At 38.4% G+C, this 23,577-nt stretch overlaps 1 long non-coding RNA gene across 2 annotated transcripts in view; it reads left to right on the forward strand.

Annotated features, from left to right (window-relative positions):
* LOC109026216 (uncharacterized) overlaps nt 1-23,577 on the forward strand; it is a 173,328-nt gene that overhangs the window by 71,055 nt on the left and 78,696 nt on the right. For both annotated transcript variants that reach the window (XR_008678539.2, XR_010132870.1), the window contains one exon: nt 801-890. This is a non-coding gene — a long non-coding RNA (uncharacterized lncRNA). The remainder of the gene's footprint in view (nt 1-800; nt 891-23,577) is intronic.

Here is a 23,577-nt window from a genome sequence, read left to right on the forward strand (position 1 = left end):
TTGTTAGATTTAATTTTTAAACATTTACAGATGGCAGTGATAGGCTCTTGATTTTTCTATGTATTTCTGTGTATCTCAAATGAGTATGAGCAATACTGTATTGAGGTGTATATTGAAAGACATCATCTTATATTAACATGGGAAACTGTCTATTGCCATTCAGAGCTTTTTATTTTGTAGCTCTTGTTTGGAAGAAGGATATGGAGGTAAAAACCCAAATTTTCAGTATGTTCCTAAAAGCCCCAGACGTCTGAGCTTAAAAAGGGGTTAAATTTTAATGAAAACATACCCTCTAGTCAATGTGCTTTAAATTATAATTTTAAAAGCCAATCATTTTCTTTTTTGACTGACGTGGCATTTTGGAGAAATTTTTAAATCTTTAAAATCTGTAAGAAATGAATTTGGGGGTCTTATAGGTATCGTATTTAGAACAGGGAAAAAAAGGGATAGCTCATAGTGAAGGGGTTGAATTAAAATCATTTGTAATTATGCATCACAAAGAGGTACAATCACAGTGCATCCATTTATACGTGCATCTGTGCGTCTGCCTCTGACCCCAGCTTTCTGGTTTCTGTCTCCTTTCTTTACAAAATCTTCAGTTATGCGTAGATGCACACATTAGAGAGGAAATTGGGGCTAATGATTTAGGAATGTGCTAATTAATTCTCATTATGTTCTATGAACCGAAAGAAATAGTGAAAGGTTGTCTGCATATGCATATACACTATGTATATTTTTCCACACAGTGTTTTCTTCTGAAGGAAAGTTATGCTGGTTTTTTTTTCTTTTTTTCTTTTTAGGTTCTTACACACAGTGACAGCTAGCAGAGTCTAAAATGCTGACATTGTGACTTAGAGATGTGATAAAGAGAAACATCTATTGCATTTTCTGTAAGTAAATGTGGTGCCGGCATTGAGAGAACATACGTAATCAGATACCTGTTCTCCCTGAGTTTCTTAATTTAAGCCTCGCTATTCCTAATTAGCAGTTAGATTGCATCCATTGTTATTTTGTCTTTGGTTATCAATGATGATCAACCTTTGCTAAACAAAGATATGTCATCATGCTGGGGACACTCATGGATTTTTTTTTTTAAAGGTTTTAACATTTGATAATAGGTTTTCCAATAGCTTGAAGGGTAGCTTTTAACGTTTCTTTTCCAGCTGAAGTATTTCCTGAGTTCTGTCCAAGCCCTCTGTAGTTAAAGAAAAGGCTTTTTGACACTGAATAGACAATGTTGTGGCTTTTTTTTTCCTTCTTCAGACAAATGTATAGGCATTTACACTGCCACGTTGTACTCTCGTAATTGAGACACCTTGCAGAAATGGCAATTAAGGGTGACTCGTGTCAAAAATATTCAGGACAAATTACATTTTACTGATTTTTAAAAACTTTCAAAGGTACTCTCTCCTCTTTCTTTCTCCTTTCCCTCTTCCTACCTCCCTCCCACCCTCTCATTTTTTCTTTTAAATATTAAGTAAACTATTTGCATTTTTACGTCTCATCAAAGTTTTTCCAGGTTTTTTCTGGGTTTACTGAAACTCCAAATCGACTACTCAGATCAAAACAATTAGTGAAGTCTAAGGTATTCTTAATTCCTGAAATGAAAACAGAATGGACGTTCAGGACGTTCTGTTTTGCTCTGGCTACCCGCTTGGCTTCTCGCTCAGAATATTCTTGCTCTCAAGTTAGTTCCAGTTCTGTTTATTTTGTCCTGAGCTCAGTGAACTTTCCAAAGCCCTACTCTTCAAACAACACTTTTTTCCCCCGCCCCGTGAGCTGGAGTTTATTTTGTGCTCACCCTTCATTCTGTGGGTTGTGAATAATTTTAACACAAAGAAAAAAAAATCTCCTCCTGACCACGGAGAGAAGGGGGGATTTTAGAATAAAGTTAAAAATTGCTGTTTTAGCCCCCAAAGCAAAGGACTTGGGAAAGAAGAGAAAAGGGGGGAAAAATAGAACAGCAAAGGAAAGAAAAAAAAAAACAGAAAAATTTTTTTTATAAGGGCGTCAGTACAAAACAGGTGTTTGATGAAGCTCAAGCAAAACAAATGACAAAGTTAGCATTGAAAGGCCAAATACGTGATACACATTTAAACTGCTTAGGTAAATTTATTTATGAAATAAATATGCAGTTTTTCAAATTTGAACATGGAGCAAATGTTTACAGATTGAAACTTATAATTTCTTGATTACCAGTATGAAGTAGGGCAATAGTCCTATTGAAAGCCATTCTTAATTGGGCTCATTGTAAATGTTTGGTTAAAAGAAAAGATTAAAGTGAGCTTTGACCTCTGTGGAATGCTGAGGCTGGTGAAATATCTGGTTCTAGCATTATCCTCAAATTGTCTCACAGAGAATTATATTTTACAAAGTTAGAAGGCAGAAGAACCCTACTCTTTGTTTTAGGTTTGCCTAGCATCCAGTCAGAGATGGGTGAATAAGGACAGAACCGTGGGACTCCAGTGGCCTTACTTAGGAGGCCCATACTAATGGCAATGGCAAAACAGTGCTACATAGACATAAATAATCTGTGATTGCAGATGTGCAGGTACAGTATAAAAAAATTATTCTATCCTTATAGTCTTAGGTGTTGGCACATTTCTTTTGAGCCCATGTATAGAACAGGACAACATGAAAAGTGAAATATTCAAGCCGTGGAGAAAAAGAAAATATATTGTTGTATTTTATTTATGGAATGCCCACTATGTGCTGGTTCTCTACTGGCCCTGGAGAAGTACAGCTGTGATCAAGACAGACATAGTTCCTTCCCCCATGGAGCTTACAATCTATTGCAGAGCTAGACCAGGGAAAAGAGTATGAAATGTGTAGAATGAGAAGTAGAGAGTGTTACAGGAACACCCAGAAAACTAAGGTTATTGGTTTAGTTGATTTTTCCCCCTTTTTTTCTTCCCTCTTTTTCCTCTTCACCGTCTCTTTTCCTCTTCCCTTTCTTTCTCTCTTTCCCCTTTCCCTCTCTCTTTGTTCCTCTCTTTCCCTCTTGATCTTTATTTTCCAAGCAGAATTCAGCCAAACTCATTTTTAAAAAGAGAAACAGTCTAACATTATTTAGAAAGAGCAGCATATTATAAGTGGTTACAGCCATAGACTTGGAAGGGTGTGACCCAGATTGGAATCCTGGCTCTGCCATCAACTAGCCTGTATTCTTACTCAAAAGATATTATCTGTGTCTTCTTTTATTAAAAATAGGGCTAGAAATATGTACTTTTAGGAATTTATAGGAAATTTAGATGTGACCTTGTAAGTAAAGTCTCTGGCTTCCTTCCTAGCAGGTAGTGATCATGCTAAAATCGTTAGCTACTACCATATTATTATTATTACTGTTACTATTATTATTTTTCTTTTTATTTTGTAGAAGCAATGCCTGTATTATACAACAGCTAAAAAATAGTGAATGATGATATTAATCAATTGAAAGAATTTTCTCCAAAAACAATGACTAGCTTTGGAATTACGTAATTCTTATGTTTTGTTTTGCCTATTCACAAAAGCTGTTGTTTTTGAATGTTAAATATAAAAACCATTTTCAATAAATAAATTTTTAGATAAGATACTAGAGCCATATTATTTACAATTGTGTTGTCTTTTCCTGTGAACAGTTTTAGGATTAAAGCTTGAGCCAAATTTCAATGAGCCCCTTTAGGAGATAGGGAAATTTATTAATACTTACTTTGATTCAAGAGTGATTGAGACATATTTCTTAATGCACCCATATAGAGTAATGTGATAGATTTTTGTGTGTGTCTTGTGAAATCAGTTGTACTGTATTAGAGACAAACCCTATGCAAGTGTGAATATGTATTTATATAATTTGATAGTGCTAAAGCACAAATTTATATAATTTGATAGCACTAATTCAAAAATTAAAATTGTTATAAATTTGTCCTTAATCAGGACATTTAAAAATCAGTCTTCGTGAACACTTTTAGATTCTGGAAGTGCTCACACTACATCCCCATGTACAAAAGGTAAAGGTGACATAATCACATGTAGAATTTAGATAGCCTCCTCTCTGTTTGTACATAGTGTGCATGTCCGCCACCTCCAATCCCAGCCTAGGCTTTAGCATCATTGAACATCTCTCTTCCAGGAATGGTCCATTTACTCTCATGCCTTCTGTTTTGCTTGTGTGGTCTGATTAGCCTGAAATGCCTTTCCCTGTTGGGATGAAATCTTACTTATCTTTTAAGGTCTGGTTCCAGTGTCATCTATGGTGTGACTTATCTCCCAATACCCCTGGGTGCAATGAAACTGGTCCCTTCTTTGTACCCCGTAGCTCTTTGTTCCTCTCCTGGTACACGATGGCTGTTTGAGCATCTTTTCACCCCTCCACACCAGGAACTCCTCAGTGAGTTCTTGAGATCTATGCCCTATTCACCTTTCCAGAAAATTTGATTCCTGTCTTCAAGGAGTTTCCAGTCTGGGCAAGGAAGCAGACATATAAACATGGAATTACGTTGCAATTTGGAAAGTGATGTAAAACAATTATCTAAATTAGTGTACATAGATGAGCACTAATTTACTAAAGAATCCTGCTTTTCTCATATAACAACTGAGCAGTCGGCATGTAGGTGTAGTCTGTTTCTTAAAATAGCAATGTTTTCCCAGTCTTCATATCAATATTTATGTTGTTACTCATGCTCTGTTAAAACAAAACAAAATAAAACAAAATCTCTCAAATGACATTGTATATCTAATGTTAGTGATGGGGAATCTAGGAGTCTGTTGAAAATTGTGACACATAGCAGGACTGATGCTTCATACTCCAAACCAAATAAAGTTTCACTGGAGCTTAGCTGTAAGCTAAGACTTTAAGTGCCACTTATTTGTTGGGTTTTGCCACTCTAAATTGCTCAGCTTGGCACAAGATCTTTAAAAGAAGTTATAGTTCAATTGGTTTGTGGTTTATTTTCTATTATATTAAAATGACCTGCTTATATTAAAGTGACATGCCTTTCAAAACCTACTAGTGCTTTAAAACATTGTTGTAGTGATAAAAGATTTCCAAATGTTATTCTGAAAAGCAAGGAAAAGGATTTCAGACAAACTCATAGCGCAGTATAGTGGATTATGTCGAGCTCCTGGATGTAGCTATAAAATCATCTTTTCTTTCATATAAGCCTAGAGTTTTGGGCTTTTGGAAAATGTTTTCTATAATTGTTATTTTTCGGTACCTGTTTTTTTTTTTTTTTTTAATATTCACTCTGAGGTAGTCCTATTACAGTAGGCTCATAACACCATAACCTTTACCCATATATAGCCAGACAAAGCTTTCTGCTGTTAAGTAGAACTTATGAATACTTAAGAGAAGGAAAGCATTGCTATTCTTGAGCAAATTCGGAGAGTTTAGAAACATTATTTTGAAATGTGCTTCCTTTAAGTCAGAAGAACTTAATTAAGTTCCCAGGGTTAATTGTTTCTGAAGTGTTAACATGTCATTTGTCTATTCAAACTCCAAAGCAAATCTAATACGGGATTTAATAACCTGTTTATGTGAATAGAAATTTAGGGTGAGGGTGGCGTGGGAGAAGAAGGAAAAGCTAATAGGGTTTTACCTAGTTAGTGGGTTTAAGGAAGAATTCTTTGTGTCTTTATTTGAAACAAAAGGTAAATCCTATGTTCAAAACTCCTTCTATTTGGGAGTATAAATTGGGATGACAAGGAAGTTTTGGAACAAAACAGTATTTTTACACTTTGTTCATTTCATATTTATCACTAGCTTGTTTGCTAATTTTCATTTGCAAGAGGCAATTCTTCCAGCTAACTGGGTGCCTCAATGGGCCACTGATTTCTTTGAAGTGACAGTCTGTAAATATGCATAAAAAAGGGATGCAATTAGCGTGTGTGTGGTTCAGTGCAGCCTGATTCCATTGGCAAGTTTACCCACAGTGTTGATAAGCTACATTATCTAGAAAATTGGCCGCTGAAAAACAGCACCTCTGATTGCCAGCAAAGGTTCCAGATAACAGGGTGCTGAAGAGAAATATAATTGAGGTTGAATATATTAACCAAGGTGTCACATGCTCCTTAGAAGCTCTAATTTATCAGCATGTTGGAATTTTTATTAACATTTGGAATGCGTTCCTACCACACTAATGAAGTGGAATTGGCAGTTCAGGTTTTAGTTATTGTCATTTCTGAGAAGTTAAATGTAATTTCTTGTTAGACACAGTTATGTAAATATATTTGTTCAGGGGCTGAAAAAAATTACACATTTTACAAAATACAAATATGTTGTTAAGAGGCAGTGTGACAAATCAGTGGTGGCTTGAGTCCTGAAAATCAGCCATGTATTTATGCTGCATTTTGTACATTACAGCTCTTCTTTGTGGGGGGAATTTGAGAGAAATGAAGGAAGCTTAATTTCATTAACTCTGTGACTGGCTCGCCATTGTGAGAAACAGTTAAAATTAGCCACTGTTTTAGTAGGCTAGCACGTCTAAAAGCATTTTATGATTAAACTATTTTTTTAAATGAAAACTTGCTCAAATTATAAGGTGAATTAAGCTTTCATGGATGATATCTGCTTTTCTTTTTTCTATTCTTCTTGGAAATGCCCAAGATTTATATTCATTTTCTAATTCCAACAAATAGGTTTGAAAGATATTTGTTAACAAGACTATTAATTTCTATTATAAAAATAAATCGAGATGTGCAAATTTGAAATTATTTTAGATTGCATACATATGTGATAACACTATATGTTTTTTGAAGCAAGGAAATAAAAATCATAAACTTTGGGATAATGTTTCCTTAGGAATAAAGAGGAGGAAAGAGTCAGAGGTATCAGGGGAACATACACAGGCAGTTTCAGCTGTATATTAATAGCTACTAAGTTTGGTGATAGATTTTTGAGTGTCTGTTTTATTATGATAATTCGTAATTACATATATGTAACATATGTGTTTATATAGATCCTATATCAGAATATAAAACATTTTCAAAAGGAAATAACTCAATTTCTATTGACTCGTAAATTTTGTTTTCCCATGGAAATGATTACGAATTACAGTCTGTAGAGCACTGTGTATTTGTAACATGCTTAGTATTAGTTAATTGCACACGTCTCCGACCTCAGGGAATGATGCCACATTTGTCCTCCATTAGTAATAGATACTCTGGTCACAAGGCATTGGTTCCCTAGAGACAAATGACCCACGGAAGAAATTCTCAGCTTTCCCTTTGCATTCACTCCTTAGCAACTGCCAGTCTTCTACTGTCCTATAGGGCTCCTGATTTCATTCCTTCTTCTCCTACTGGCTGCAACCACTCTTGGCATTCCTTGACCCCGTTTATCCCTGCTGCAATACTTCCGTGCATTTCACACACTTATCCTTTAGCCCTCGATGGTAAACTTCTCATCTCTATCACCTATCCCATCACATGTGTGTGGGGGGAAGATTTAGAAGATGGGGGTGGGGAGGAGTGGTGTTCCCTTTATTAGAAGGAACTTCTGGTTGGAATTGAACTTGACACAGGAGAATCTCATGCCCGTTGGACAGTTACTCTTAGGATACCCATTATGGTAGATGTGGCAAATTGTCGCTTAGCACACATTTTGCTTTTCTTCCAATGTCACCAGTTAGATAGCAAAAATCTGTAATTCTCAGACTCTCTTGCAGCTAGGGTTCTGCAAAAAAATTAGGTTCACATAGGTGCATGTAGGTGCTGTTTGAAAGGTAATATTCTAAGTGTGGTTCACTAAGTCTCTGGGTGTGGAGTGGCAATGTGGTGGCCCTGATTCCAGATCATGCTTTTATCACTGTGTCTTTGAAATTAGCTGTTCTGTAGGCAGCCTTCAGATTCCCCACATTCTTGAGCAAGCAGATGTGGAGACTCCCCTGGCCCACCAATTTTTCAGTGTGGTTACCTCGATTTACCTGCTTTTTTGGCCCTTCCTACAGTTTTGCAGGCTCTTATTTCTGTGTGTTAAATCCCTTTCTGCCCAAGTCCTTTACTTTTAAGCAACTGAACCCTGATCAATACCCCTGCAAATCTGGTTCAGATGACTCCGTAACAGGGCCAGGCCCAGAGTAAAGCAATAGAGGCACCCATGGCACAAAACTTAAGTTGTTGGGCACGTTCAGGGTCATGGAAGTGTCTCTTTACATTTTATGTCCTGGGCAACTCTCTTGCCTCACTTTAGTGCTGGCTCAGCTCAGTAAGCAAATAGCAGATGTTATTTATTTAAAAATAATTAAATCACATCTATAACAGATGTTGGCAAAATACAATCCATGGACTAAATCTGACCCACTGCCTGTTTTTGTAAATATAGTTCAGTTGGAACACAGCCGTGCTCTTCTTTTATGTACTATCTATGGCTGCTTTTGCACTGAAGAGCAGAATTGAGTAGTTGCAACAGAGACCACAAAGCAGAAAATATTTACTCTCTGGCCATTTACAGAAAAAGTTTGCAGATTCGTGCTCTATATGCTACTGTGGATATGCCTAAATGTGTGGGGTAAGACTGCCTGAGATCAAATTCTGGTTTCTCTATGAGTCTCTGGTTAAGTTGCTTAACTTCCATGAGTGGTGTGCTGGAATCACCCAAAACTTGTGGGTATCTCTTCTTAACTCTAGGTCCATTGATCATCTTGATAGCCTGAAATCAGCCATGGTGGGAGTATTTACCTTAGGAAAATTGGCAAATGCTACAAATCGAGGCTTCCCCAGAGACCCAGGAACTAAACACTTGCTGCCTCTATAAGTATGGATGGACCCCGACTTATGATGGTGTGACTTATGATTTTTTTTGACTTCACGATGGTGTGAAAATGATATGCATTCAGTAGAAGCTGTGCTTCAAGTACCCATACAACTATTCTGTTTTTTCCTTGCAGTACAGTAGTCAGTAAACTAAATGAGATATTCAGCACTTTTCTATAAAATAGGCTTTGCGTTAGATGATTTTGCCCAAATATGTGCTAATGTAAGTGTTCTGAGCACACTTAAGGTGGATTAGTATAGGCTATGATGTTTGGTAGGTTAGGCATATTAAATGCATTTTTGACTTACGATACTTTCAACTTATGGGGGGTTTATCAAGACGTAACCCCACTGTAAGTCGAGAGGCATCTGTACTAGATTCTTCTTTTTCCAAATGATGTGACACACACACGTAGTGCCACATCTGGAGCCTCTTTAACCATCAGTGCACCCAGCCCCCAGCTGCTGTGAGTGCTGCAGCTAACAGCTTATAGCTGTGCTCTCCTCAGGGGCAGCAAATGGCTTGCTGATATGGGTGGCACAAAAGCCCAGCTCCTTTGCACTATTCTGTCATGCAATTTATGCTCCAGAATGCCTCTCTTGCCATGGGTTAGACCACGGCTAGACTTTGCCTGGGATTCTTGATTGGCTTTTTCACCTTCTCTATCTGGCTTCACTTTTTTCATTACAGGTTTGTTCTAAAGAATTAAGTCCAGGATCCAGACTAGGTGAGGTGAGGACAGCGAAGTGCCTAGAGCACACAATATCAGGAGGCACTCACTGTCAGGCCAAACGAGTTGTACAACCCTTCTAGGAGGAAGAAAACAGGTGCCTCCTAAAATTTTATGGCTTAGCTGTTTCCCTCTTCTTACCCTAGTCTGGTCCCTCCTTGCCCAGATAAATCACATGCACTTGAATTTCTGCTTTAGCCTCTATTCCTCAGCAACCCAACCTAAGGCAAGTGACAGTATAGTGGATTGTTACCTATTGATTGTTTTAAGGACTAAATGAGTTAAGGTATGGGAAACAGCAATGATTGAAACAGTAATGGGGAATGAACGAATACATGTATAGATAGAAATGGTGATGAGACAGATCACTCCTGTGCCTTTGTATGTACTCTTCTCCCTACCTTCAGTGCATGCTCTGTTTCTATTGGCTTATCTAAATGCCATTGTCCCCCTCCTCCCTCCAAAACCCTATTTTGTCTATAAAACTCTTACTGGCTACAGCATTCTAAATGACATTAATTTACTCTACATAATTCTCCAATCCCTGACTCCTTTTTTTTTTTTTTTTTACCAAATAGTTTTTTTCCTTCCATTGTGTTTATGTCCTATAAATCATCATCTGTATAACTTACTTGAATAGATTGACAAATGTGGTAAAATCAATATAACGATATTGCAAAAATGATCCTCAGAAGTGTGAAAAAAGATCCAGCTGATAACCTTTGAAGATGTGGTTCTTGTGCTTTCTACTAAGTGTTCAAGTATAAGGACAACCCAGGGCCTATAGTTCACTCCATTTGCAGCCCAGGGAGGTGGGTATTTTGTAATGCCTACAAAAGTTGTTTCTTTGAACGACAGACTTTTAATTGCTATATTGATAGGTATCCCCAGATATCTTAGCCAGTTTTGTTCATTGATACTGTCGCCATCTATCTCAGCACTCTAATTTCTTCATAGTTTTCTTTGTTGTTGTTTTGTTTTTGTTTTTGTTTTTGAGACGGAGTCTCGCTCTGTCGCCCAGGCTGGAGTGCAGTGGCGCGATCTCTGCTCACTGCAAGCTCCGCCTCCAGGCTTCACTCCATTCTCCTGCCTCAGCCTTCCAAGTAGCTGGGACTACAGGCTCCCGCCACCATGCCCGGCTAATTTTTTGTATTTTTAGTAGAGACAGGGTTTCACCATGTCAGCCAGGATGGTCTCCATCTCCTGACCTCGTGATCTGCCCACGTAGGCCTCCCAAAGTGGAGGGATTACAGGCGTGAGCCACCGCGCCCCACCTCTTCATAGTTTTTATCACCACTTATAATTTCCTAATTAATTTGCTTACTGACAATCTTTAATCCTAACAAGACTGTAAGCTCCATGAAGACAGGCTCTTCACTCACTCCCCATTGTTTGTAGCCCACCTTGTGCATGGCAGGCACTCAATGAATATATGTTGCAGTGACTGACAGAACAAATGAATTATGTAGACATTTTCAGAACTGGTGTATAGTGACATACTATGGGCTCAGTATATATTTGCAGAGCGAGTGAATGAATGAAGTCACTTAAAGGAACCTTCTGGCACATGTTTCACCAGCCAAGAGCTTCTCTTATTTGAGTTTGATAAATATTGTTGCACTTTTCTACAAAGTACAATGAACAATCAATAGATATTCACAGGTGCTTTTCCTGAAATTAATCCTCATGGAGAAAATGCAGGAATGTGACACCTAAAATTAAAAGTGTGACACCACAAATTATTGACTCTAGAAATACCCAAGTCATGAGGAGAAAGATGAGTTTAGGGTAAGGAGTGTAGCCAAAATGATTAGTGTGACACTCAAATGCTTTATAGATTGACACAAAGAGGGATGGGTTTACATCAGAGCTGTTGTGCAGGTGTAGTGCTATGACTTGGTAATGGGAGGCCCTGCTTTGACTGTTATTCCAACACAGGAACAAATCAGTTGATGTTGAAGATATCAGTCAACTCTGTCCTGATGTTGGCCTAAGAGCCTCCCTCAGAACTTATGTAGTGGGCTTGTTTGGAGATCATGGAGTGAACAAGGGCGGTGGGTATTAGGAGACCCACTCTGGCTCAAGTAAGAACAGTGCTGCTTCTGTCTGGTAACACAATGGGAGAGAGAGTCTAAACAAATAATCCATATAACAAATAATGTCGATATAATTGTGATTAATATTAGTTAATAAAAGTCCAATGTCTTTAAAAGCATTTCCCAGAAGGAGCTAACCTAGGCCAGGGGTTCGGGGCAGTGTGTGGGAGTGTCTCTGCAGAAATGACATTTAATCTGAGAATGGAAGGATAAACAGGAGTTAGGCTACATGTTGGTGGGGAAGGTGGTTTGGAGAGAAATTATTGCCGGTAAATTCTCAGCCTTTTTTCCTTAGGAAAATGAACCCTCAAACCACCTTGGTTTCTGTTCCTTTTCTTGCTTTCATGTGCACTTATTTGCCAATACTTAGAGGGAACACAATGTAGTCAGTGGAAAAAATGTGGAGTGGTATGAACAGATGTTTGAACCCCAGCTCTGCTCTTCACTGAGCTGTGCATTCTTGGGTAGCCTTCTTGTTTTCTCTGAGCCTTATCTGTAAAACAGGACTCTCCATGAAATGTAGGGAGGATTAACAATTACTCTCCCAATGGCAAATGCTGCTATAGCATCTACCGTGTACTGGTTTTAAAGTAACTCATTTAGTCTTCCTAACAGCCCTATGAGATAGATGTGGTTGCTATCCCCATTTCTCAGATGTAGAAACTAAGGCAAGAGGTTAAATAATTTGACCAAGATCACATTGGCTGGTAAATGATGGAGCTAGGATTCAAATCCAGACAGCCTGGCTGTAAGGTCTCTGTGTTTTGCTACTAATTCTTGATTTTTAAAGTGGCCCCCAGGAAAGGGAGCAGAAGTAATCTTCGTTGTCATTTCCTTGGCTATTGGTGAACCTCAGACCCCAAGGACTTTTGTTGATCTGTAGGACTCCTCAGGGGCACAAGGCTTGGTTATCAGAAGCAAAAGCACTCACTTTTATTTAAGAGCTCAGGATTGTGATCATTGGCCAGAATTGGCTGTCTTGAAAGGATTGTATCACTTGCCATTTGGTTTTCATTCTGAGGCCGCATGTGACTATAACGTAAATACTTATGGGGGATATCATTACTCTGAAATTTAAAGTTTACATGTCAGCTCCCTGTCTTTATAGCAACTGCTTTGGGTCATCTCTCTTCTTGTTCAAGCCAGGAACTCTGGAAAATCATTCTCATGCACAGATTTCTGTGTCACCTCTATCCCCGACTTCTAGCAACTCAGGGAAGGGCGGAAGTGGTTCCACCTTATCCCATCTGTATAAGTCACCAAATCTTGGCCATGACCTGTGTTCAAAGACAGCATCAGGACCTTAAATTATGAGTTGTTCTCCAACAATTGCTGGATTTCTTTGAATGCCTCTGGGCGTTGAGGGCATCAAGGGGGAGGTCTTCTTCAAGGCAGTAGGGATTCATGCTCTTTTTGCTGCCTTCCTTTCTTTCCTGAAGCTTTTTTTGGTGAACTCCTGAAGATCCTCTGGTCTCAGTTCTGCATATCATTTTAGAACATAGCCTTCCTTCCTTGACTTCCTTCCCTGCATTGAATTCTGACCTCTTATTATGATCTGTCATCTCATCCTTACTTAACCTTCACACAGTATCTCCCTCTGTATATATATTTTTGCATGATTCATTTTGTTGTCTGTCTTTCTAGTGAAACTGTAAGCTGCATTCCAAGTAGGAGCTCCGTAAATAAGGGTGGAATGAATGAATGAATGAATGAGTGGAGATGAGTAGCACTTACATAGCTATTATTCCTAGCATTAGCTATTTTCATCATTCAGGCTAATTGGAATCCCAACCAGAGACCTTGAGATTTACTATGAAATATACCAGCACATACACTTTAAATGAATTTTGATTCCCCATCTCACTCTTCTACCTTGACACTTTCACATCAGGATGCCCATCACACGCCTGTTTCTCACTTTTTGTGTGTGTTGTTCTTCAGCATGAGATTCGTAAACAAACCTCAGTGAGAGTGCCCTCAGGAACTCATCCAAATCATTTTGCCTGGAGACTGTTTATTAGGGGTTACCTCTAGCCTGCTGCAGCCTTTTCTAGAATCATGTAAGGGTAAAGTGGCGAACAAGAATGGATTTGAAACAGAAACCACCATAGCAATTGACACTAATTAACAGAGCTAAGAAAATCTTTCATTAGGAGCGTCTAAATCATGCAGCCTGCTTCTACTTAGAAGGGAAAGAAAAGTGGCCTGTGAACCATTTAATAAAATTTGAAGAGATTATTTTTCTTCCTCATTTCTCAGAGGATATACTGGGGTTGGAGAAGACAATTTGTTTAGAAGTGGAGTAATGGGAAAGGGGTACAGGCCCCTTGCCTTCGTGCCTGTCCACACTTCCCATGGTTCTGACCCTTGTGTTGAGTTGCTCAGCCAGGCACTTCCCTGCGTTACCTCCATGACAGCTTTCCCTCCCCATTAATTCTATATTTTCAAATTCTAGAGTCATAACCATGAGACTGACATTTTATTACTTGCAGACAACAGCAGCAACTGCAAAAAGAGACAATATCTATTCAGCACCTACTGTGTTCCAGGCACACTATATGAATTATTTTGTTTAATTTGCAAGCAATTTTGTGAGGTAAGTGCCACTAGTATCCCCAATTTACAGATGGGAATGGGACTATAGTATGGTAAAAGAACTAATTACATTGACAAAGTAATGGACTACAAGCTTATCCCTCCCGGACACAAAGTGTACATTAGAATAGCATGTGCTTGGAAACAAGATGTCTTACCTCAAGACTGGGTGGGTGTGGGTGAGTTCTGGGGAGGAATCAGTGAGGGCAGAGGGGAGAGGGTTAGTTACGGTTTCTGGATAAAGTGGTCAAGAGGTCATATTAGGAAGTGGCATGGCTTCAGAAGCCTCTCACATCAAACCGTAGAGTGGGCACCTTTTCCAACTGTATACTGGTTTGACCTTAACTATATTTAGGGTCAGTGACTAAGTTTTTACCAACCTTCCCAATCCTGAAAAAAATATTTTGATGGCAAGAAACAGTTAATAGTTATCTGCTTAATATCCTTCTTGTTGGTAAGGGCTGACTCACTGAATAAACATGCGAGAATTCTTTTTGTGTTCCCCCTTTTTCATTATCACCTTCATGACTTGATTACTAGCTGGGATATTTTATTGCCACTCAGGACATTGAGACAAATGTAGGGGAGCCAGTCCGGTAAGGCTCGAACATTTGTAAGTTTTAAGACACCCTTCATTTGCTAAATTCCCTCCACCTGGGGGTGCTCAGTGGGACTACTTTGATGCTCAGTGGGACTACTTTGATTTGGGTAGGTTTCCTAATTTGAGTAAGTCTTCCATTACCAAGTTCACATTAAATTCACTTTTGGAGACCTCTTCTTGATATATTGAAGGAAGTCACTCTTCCTCCCAAACTCCTACCTTACCCAAATTTTATGAATACATTTTATGTTTCTTCTGGATTTTGTTAATATTTTAATAAGCATAATATGGTTGTTGTTAGTAGACCCAGTTTAAACACAAATAATTATATAGTGTCAGCTTCTTACAAACTCTACATTGCAGTTGCTATCAATTTCACAATCTAGTTCCCCCCAAATACAGGAAGGACTAGTGTGAGACACAGAGCAATAGAACAAGTTCTCTTGCAGTGAGATACTCTTTCAAAGAAGTCATAAGCTGATCAACAAATGAAACCTTAATCATAGCCTATGGCTCTAGGGCTTCTGTTTCAATTTTAAGGAGTAAAACAATACTAAGAGGTCTAGGCTGTTTAAGAATATCTAATAGTTGGCTATGGGTTTCTTAAAAGCATCACTTTTATCACGGTCACTGTATTATTTCCAAACACCTTTTAAAAAATTCTTATTGGATGTGGCAAGTCATTTCAACAAAAGGTCAGTCTGTTATTACTAAGAAAACCAGTGAAGGAAGCAAGTTTTATCTTTGATGCTGACAAAAGTCTCTTCTGAGCCTGGCTCAGGGGCCATGGCTTGCCTTCTCTCTTCTCACATCACCAGGGGGTTATACCTGATAGCTCTATTTTGTGGACTCATGGTTATCCTCTGTGGGTGTATCAATCTCTTTATCTTCTGCCTCAAGTGTGAAAATTATTTTCCCTCATTTTAACCAAGACGAATTTGGGTATTTTCAAAAGGATCTATTATGTAGTAATGAAAGTAAAATAAAATACATGCAAAGATAGAGATCTGAGCTTTTCCTGCCCATAATTTTACTCTGGCATGGTTGAGCTAGGATAAAATCCACTGGGTTGTCTGGTAAAGCTTATTGGGCAGCCTGCCCTGGTTTCTTTCACCATGCTGAGTTCTGTCTGGGTTGGATGCTAAAACAAGAGCCTCAGACTTCCAACTTGAAGCAGATTTTGGTTACAAGTCCTCCCAGGCCTGGTAAGATTTTTCTGTCTCTTCTAGAACTGGCTTCTTTAAATTCTGTAAATTCAGCCCCCTAAATCTGGGGCTACAGGGTTCTTGAATTCTTTCAAATGTCCTTGCTGGAGAAGTCTTTGCATGTAATGAGTTCTCATACTGATTATGATTAGTTCCAACAGCAGAGTTAACATGCATTGAGCATTTTTCCCTTGCAATGTAGTGTCCTCAGTAATTTACACATGTATGGGCTTATTCATTTAATCCCCATGACAATCCCAGGAGGCATTATTAGTTTTATTTAGCTGAGGGGAAAAACTGAGGTATAGAAAAAGTAAAGCAACTTGCCCAAGGTTGCAGAGCTCCTGACTGAGCCCCAAATACAGCCCACGGCTGTTTGATTGAAAAGTTGAAGCACCATATAACCCCTTTCTGAACCTGAAAGATGCCATCTCTGAGCTTCAAGCAATCTTTAACTGGCCTTTGCTTTCTCCAGGAGGACACTGAGGATTCACTATATTGAAGTTCTCTTGCCCTGGGTCTCTGCCATGTTGTTTTTCTGAAGTATTCATAGTGGCCAATGGTTAAAGGATACTTTCCTTATTTGACGCTGACTTTGTAGCTTTGGGCCATAAATTGTCTTCTTTTTTGACCAAGTCTCATTCCAGAATTCTATCTGCAAATAAACATTAGCTTATTTAATTTGATGGAAAATTAACTTAAAAAGTTTCCTGAGAGATACAAATATATATTTTTGGAGGAGTAGCCAGTGCCATGCACTTTAGGTACATATTCTTGCCGACTTAGGGGTCTCAGCCTGAGACCTTTTTCTCTGTATGCACATTCGTCCAAAAACAGATTCAACCTTTGAAATGAAACAGATCTATTGACTAATAATTTTGTGGATTCCTTCCACAGGGAGGAAGGAATATCCTTCCTCTGAGATCCAAGTGGTATAGGCATGCATGTTCTCATTAGCAGAGATGACACTGGAGTTATTTTTTCACTCAGTAGAAAACATGAGAGAAGAGAAGGAAGGCTTTCCCATTTAAGAAATGGAGTGGGCTGGGGAAGGCATTATCCTTGTTATTTATCATCAAAACTGCATTTGGAGAAATGTGCCAAGAATGATCAGAAGAGAATCATGGGCACTTCAGTTCTCCAGAACTTCACTGTCTATAGCAGACACACACTGAAGCAGTCACAGCTCTAAAAGAAGGCAGTGTGCTTATTTATAAATAAATATAAATAAATAAGCATACTAATTTATGCTTGTTTAAGGGATGTATGGATGAGTTATTAAAGACAGGGGCAAATATCAGAAACCTAGCCATTTTTTAATAAATTAAAATGATGCTTTATTGGCTGGCATAACTAAAATGTATAGGGGAGAGCATTGCTTAAGGTGTGGCTGAATCCAGGGGCCTAACTAATGATACAAGCATTTGCCTTCTTTCCATTCTTTGGTTCTGCCTTCCTCTGTGATGGCTTTATTCCCAGGTAGGTTTTCTTCACTTAGGGTCTCCAAATGCTCTAGGGTTACAGTCTAGAGTTCATGCAACCTTAGGATAATGATAGCTTTTCTTTTCTAATGCTTCCAACAGACATTCAACAATAAGCTTAGGTTGCATGCCAATCCCTGTGTTGGTCTCTTGGGTTAGGATATATGTGTTCTGATTGATTAAACCTGTGCCTATGCCCAACCATGGAGCAGGGACTAGGTTAGTCTTACTAACTAAGTCACTTGGACAGAGAATGGATTAAGGGATAGTTTCAAGGGAAAACCATGATATTACAAGGAAGAGGAGGAAGGCAGAAATAACAGATGTTCACCATGGTGCATCCAATGTGCACCATGGTGCATCTCAACGGAAGTGAGAAAGTAACTAGGGATAAAAGGCAAGGCATATGGATAAGAGAAAAATGAGAGAAAGCCCATGTATAAATTGGCTAAGCCCTTCTCTGTTAAATTTGGGATCTCTTGTAGAGAAGGTGAGACAGTAGCTGAGATGTGTATTTGATATGGATGAGCTATCGTCGTTCAGTAACTGAGCCTCAGTTTCCTCTTTTTTGAAACTGTGTGATAATATTTCTATAATAGTTTTGTTGGGAATTATCAAAAGAGATAATTCAAGGGATACAGATTAAACAAGTCAAAGGTATTATAGTAGTTCCTTGCATTCAGAAAGTTGCAAGCCTCTCTATTGGTTATGATTTTCTCTATACAATAAGGTAGAGATGATAAGAAAATATGTTATCCCTCAAGATCTCAGATCAGAGTTATGTTGATAACAATGAACTGTGAGATGGGTACTGGGCAAGTGACTAGGCACATTGTGTATTTTCACTCAGAAAATTTCTGTTTCATTCCAGGTTTATGCCTCAGCAAAATGACGAGCAGAGCAGGGTCTGCTCAGGGTCACTGAGAGTCAAAATAGAAGTTGCTAAATTTAAAAATATGTTTCCTCTGCACTAAAATGGGGCAATAAAAGAGGACGCTTGAAAAAACAAACTGCTTGTTATATTGCTTGCTATAATTTGCTATATTCTGACTTTTCCCAAGAAGATAGGTTTATTTGAGGATCTCTCTAAATGCCCAGACAAGAATAGAAGAGTTTTACTAAAGTAAGCTAATACATATATACTGAAAAGCAATCATAATATACTAATTAATATTTATTAATGAATGTACACTATGAGTACAGGTTCTCTGTGCTTAATATGCATCAACACATGCAATCTTCACAGTAGTTTTATGAGGTAAGTGCAATTATTATCCCCAATTAATGCACAGGAAAACTGAGTCAAACAGAGAAGTAAATTAGCCAAGGTTATTCAGCTTGGACATAATGAATTTAGGATTCAAACTCAGAAAGCCTGTTCTGCTAACTGCTTCACGGTGATAACATCGTGCATTTTTTAGGCAGATGGACAGGGGGTGGGGGTGGGGCTGAGGGTGATGGGTGTTGGACTCTCAGCAGGACCAATCACCACTATCACAAGTGATAGCTTGTGTTTCTCCATTGGGAAAATGCTTGTCAGAACGGCACCTACCTCTTTGGGTTATTTTGAGGAAGAATAGGGTGATGCTTTCAAGGTGTTTCGGTAGGGGCCATTTTTGGATGTTTTCAAAAAATATAATTATTCTTGTTAATAATAATGATGATAATTTTCGCAAGGTTTAAAAAAAGTATTTGTCCAGGAGCAACTTTGACTCCCATGGGTCAATCTTTACAGGTAGAGTGTGGGAGTCTGCTTTTCCCAGCCCTGCATCTCTCTCCTTTGATGGATTAAATGCTCCTATTAAGCAGATGACTGGGTAAATGTCCCCATTTTGCTGGCCTTACTTTTCTTGAGTGATTTCCTATTATAGGAAGGGAGTATCCCATAATAATGAAAAATTGGCAGTAGCTATTGATTAAATTCTTTCCTACCCTTTTTTCCTTGACTTTCCCCCATTCATTAAATATGAACACCTCAAAGACAGATGTAAAAAGGTAAAGGGAGGTTAGCTGGGATAGGGCTGCTTTCTTTCTTTTTAAGAACAAAATAGTATTTTTTTTTGTTAAAGTCCAATCTTCCTAATAGATCAAGGAAAGAGAAAAAGTTTAGATTACCCAATTACTGGTAATAAATTATTATTTTTTCTCTGGGACATATGAAATCTTAGGGTGGCAAATACCATCTGAGAAATGTTCTTTTTATTTTGGTAGCACAGCAACTCCAGAAAATAGGTTAATTGGTTCAGAGACTTGCTCTTACTGTTAATGGCATTTAGCTTGTGAAATTGAACAACTGTATCTCAAGACAGAATGTTCATAAAATCGATATTCTGGTTGCTAAGTGTGTGTTCTTAAGATATAGTTTGAATTAATTTATTCAAAGCCAGCTGGTGTTGTTCCCAGTATAACCTCTAGGAGGAAACCTCAACCCATGTTGTGTCTAAAATAATCAGGTTTTCGTTCTCTCTTTATTCAACTTTCATATTGTATCTAAGTTAGTACTTTTGATATTTCCAAGTTTTTTTTAAACATTTATGTAGAACACCACATAATTGCAGAAAAGATAATAGTCACATACCCTAGGGCCTACTGTACACTTATGTTAAAAGTACAGCTTTTATTGGCAACTAAAGTAATAACCTTTCCATGTCAAATTGCTTTAAATTAAACTTAAAAAAAAAAAACCATTGGCTGATACCCACACTTAGTAATTGTCAAACATTAGCATAATGTGGAATAATAAAGCTGCCTGAATCTTAGGCTTAAAAATAATTATTTACTTAGATAAATTTTGTATGCAGTAGCATATTATTAGAAATCTTTTCTTCCTCCTCCTTCTAAAAATGCAGGATCAATGTATATGTTAATATTATACTTAGGCTTGACATGTAAGTGGGACTGTAACTTATGTTAGCCTCTGAGAAAGGGGTCTTATTTAATCTCTGCTCATCCATCCATCATAGACCACATACAAATGGGGTGAATCGACACTTTGGATGGCTTAGCATATTGTACTTTGTGTTGGGTGACCTAACACGTGACCCAAGGGGGAAAAATGCACAAGTCTATTTTTGATTAGGCTGCAACATGGCACAGTCTGCATAATTTCCAACCATTTCAAGGCACTTGGGAGATGAGGATTCTAAATGATTGTGTATGTGAAGCCCTCAGGCATAGGTCGCAGCCGCCTTTCACACTAATGCATTTGTATTTCCCGGATCTCTCTTGGCTCAACCATAGAGATTTCCACTGAAACAAGCTTACAAGGGCTTCAGGTTGGTGGGATTTGTGTGGTTTTCAGGCTCTGTCCCAAGACTGGGGACTATCTGGGCACATCTAACTGCTGCAGCCAAAATAATTTTTGTCAACTTTATGGCACATTGATAATTCAAAGTAAAACTTTATCAGTAGGGACTGACTTCCTGTTGTTCACTGATTTTACAAAATCCTGCTTGTAGTCACCTTGAGCAATTCCCTTCCAAATCTGTTGATGAGGCATCTTGAAAGTAACCACTTCCAATATCCAAGAATGCTGACATATATGGACAGCCTAATAAGCAAGTCTGGCAACATCATAAGCTGGGAGTGACAGGCAAATATTTGGTGATGTCTCCAGAAACTAGAGACTCATAGGTCAGGCACACAATAGATGCTGGAGGAGCCTTCATTTCTCTAAACTGTATTCTTCTAAAAGTCAAGAGGTATGCACTCAAAGATCTCTAATGATAGTGGACAGGCAGGGTTCTCAGAAGGAATAATATTATAATCTCAAATATTCAGTTGAACTCCATGTGCCTACATTTTGGAACCCCTGTCTGCCTTCTTTCAGTTCATACATGAAGTAAAGGAAATTAAGGGGTTTTTTTTGTTTTGTTTTATTTTTTAATTTCTCCTCATTGAACGTGAAACCACTAATATCCAAGAGGCATCTAGGAATAAGGAAGCGAAGATCTAGGCTCTAGGCCTGGGTTTCCACTGTGCTGGTTAACTTTGATTTGGAAATGAATCTCTCTGTTCTCAATTTGCCTGTATGCAAACTGATACTTGCTTTGAAATTAAGTCACGAAATGAGAGTGGAATTAGATGAGGTTTTCAAAGATTATGCTCCTGAAGCTATATATAGTTTTAGTTTTTTTTTTATTTTTAAGTTTTGTGGGCACATAGTAGATATATATGTATTTATGGGTATATGAGAATATACATGATGGACACTTCTGTTTCCTCCAAACATGCCTTACTCATTCCCACCTTTGGGTCATCAGTTGCATCATTTTTCACCTGGAATAACTTATACATTCCATTTCATCATCTTTCTTGATCAAACTCATGCTGTTTTTTTTTTTATAAAGCTTTCGTCTCATTGTTTTCTCATCATTCTAGAATCATATGACATGATCATCTCTCCTACATCATCTATCATTTTATTATTTCCTGCTTTGTACTGTTTAATTTAAAACTGCTATTCTTTCTCCCACCCAAAGAAGAACCTTTCTTCTTTGTTCCCAAGCTGGGGCCCTGCCTAAACTCGTTCTGTATTCTGTTCAACACTCATTACATTGCTCAGCACACAGTCGGAGCTTAATAGACACTGGATGCTTAATTTTTTAATTACCTGTTCACTTGGTATCTCATCTTATCCTGTCGTAAATGCAAATGTACTTTTGTGTATAGATGTGACCATTACTCCTTTTATTTGTGGAAGAGGTACCTGAGACAGACAGGTTTAGTGATTCGCTTGATAAAGTTCTGAGGGAGGGTCTCCGGATGTGTTGTCTAGTGTTTTTGTTTTTTTTTTTTCCACCAGATAAATATTCTTCAAATTTTCTTCTGCAGATCAGTGCCAGAGATCCTCAGGGGGCTCTCCTGGGATGGGAACAGTGAGAACCATGGGATGAGAAAGAGAGTGGAGTGATCTGAGGCACAGCTGGGTATCTTTGCTGATCCTCATATTTCAAACCCTTGCTTGTTTCATGTCTCTTCCACAACAATGTGAGCTTCCATAGCTAAAGAGCTGTCTTTTCTCTGCCTTCAATGTTCTTGCCTTCTTCTCTGAATAGCATGGGACAGGGCATAATCAGAATAATGCACACTGACAGAGAGCACACTCTATGTCAGGCAGTGAGTCAAACATCTTTCATGGATAATTTCACTTAATTCCCACAGCAGGTTTATGGGCAACTGTGCCCATTTTGTAGATAAGAAAATTGAGGCTACCAAAAACTAAACAAGAGCTGCAGAAATGATCTGGACCAGCTGTTAAGACTCTTGAGGATGATACTATCTTAGATTGTCAATGGCTTGGATTGTAGATCTTTCTGCCTCAAGAAAAGGCAACTTGGTTGTTTGTAGATGACTAAATGACTTGCTCTGTGTTAGACCTCTGCCACAACCATCTTCTGAATTAAAGAAACTGTCTTTAAGATAATTTCTTATTTACATGGTGCACACAGGTCTCCTCTTTGGGTGACATTTAGTAATGTCCTTCCAGCTGGATCCAAGGGTGGGGTTTGGGTATGGTGCACAGAGATCCCTGAATAGCTATGCAAAGAAGGAGTCAAGATTGTGAAATTCCATGTATCCCATGTGGCACGGTGGAGTGGGCAGATCTCTTTGGTTCTTTAGTTTAGAGATGCAAACTGAGACTCAGAAATACTTCTGAAGAAAGTGTTTGAAATGACACCTGGAGCAAAACCATATTGGCCCATTCATTTAAAAAAAATCTGTTTTCTAAAACCAAAGCTTTTTGATTCTTAAATGGGTGATTGAAGTCCTCAGTCAAAGCCCTTAGGTGCCTTTGAGGGACGTTTTGCAACCCCTAACCTTCTGCAGTAAATTTTCAATGTTTTATGTTGTGATATATGGGGAACCAAAAACCTGACTCTGGAGGCCAACATTCCTGAGGCGCTGCCTTTGACTTTGGAAATTGGGAACCATCAGCCTGAAATTGGTGCAAATTATATAAAATTCAGATTGTGCACGGCTGAAACCTTTGAATCCTCCTTGATCTCTCCTCTCACCTTCCCTTGCCCAATCACTGTTTTCATCTCCAAAATATCTCTTGATCATGCCTGCTGCTCTCCATCCCTATCGGCTCCACTGTATAGGCCACCACCAGGATCTCATCTAATAGCCTCATGA

This window comes from Gorilla gorilla, chromosome 2 (assembly GCF_029281585.2).
Source record: "Gorilla gorilla gorilla isolate KB3781 chromosome 2, NHGRI_mGorGor1-v2.1_pri, whole genome shotgun sequence".
Lineage (NCBI taxonomy): Eukaryota > Metazoa > Chordata > Mammalia > Primates > Hominidae > Gorilla > Gorilla gorilla.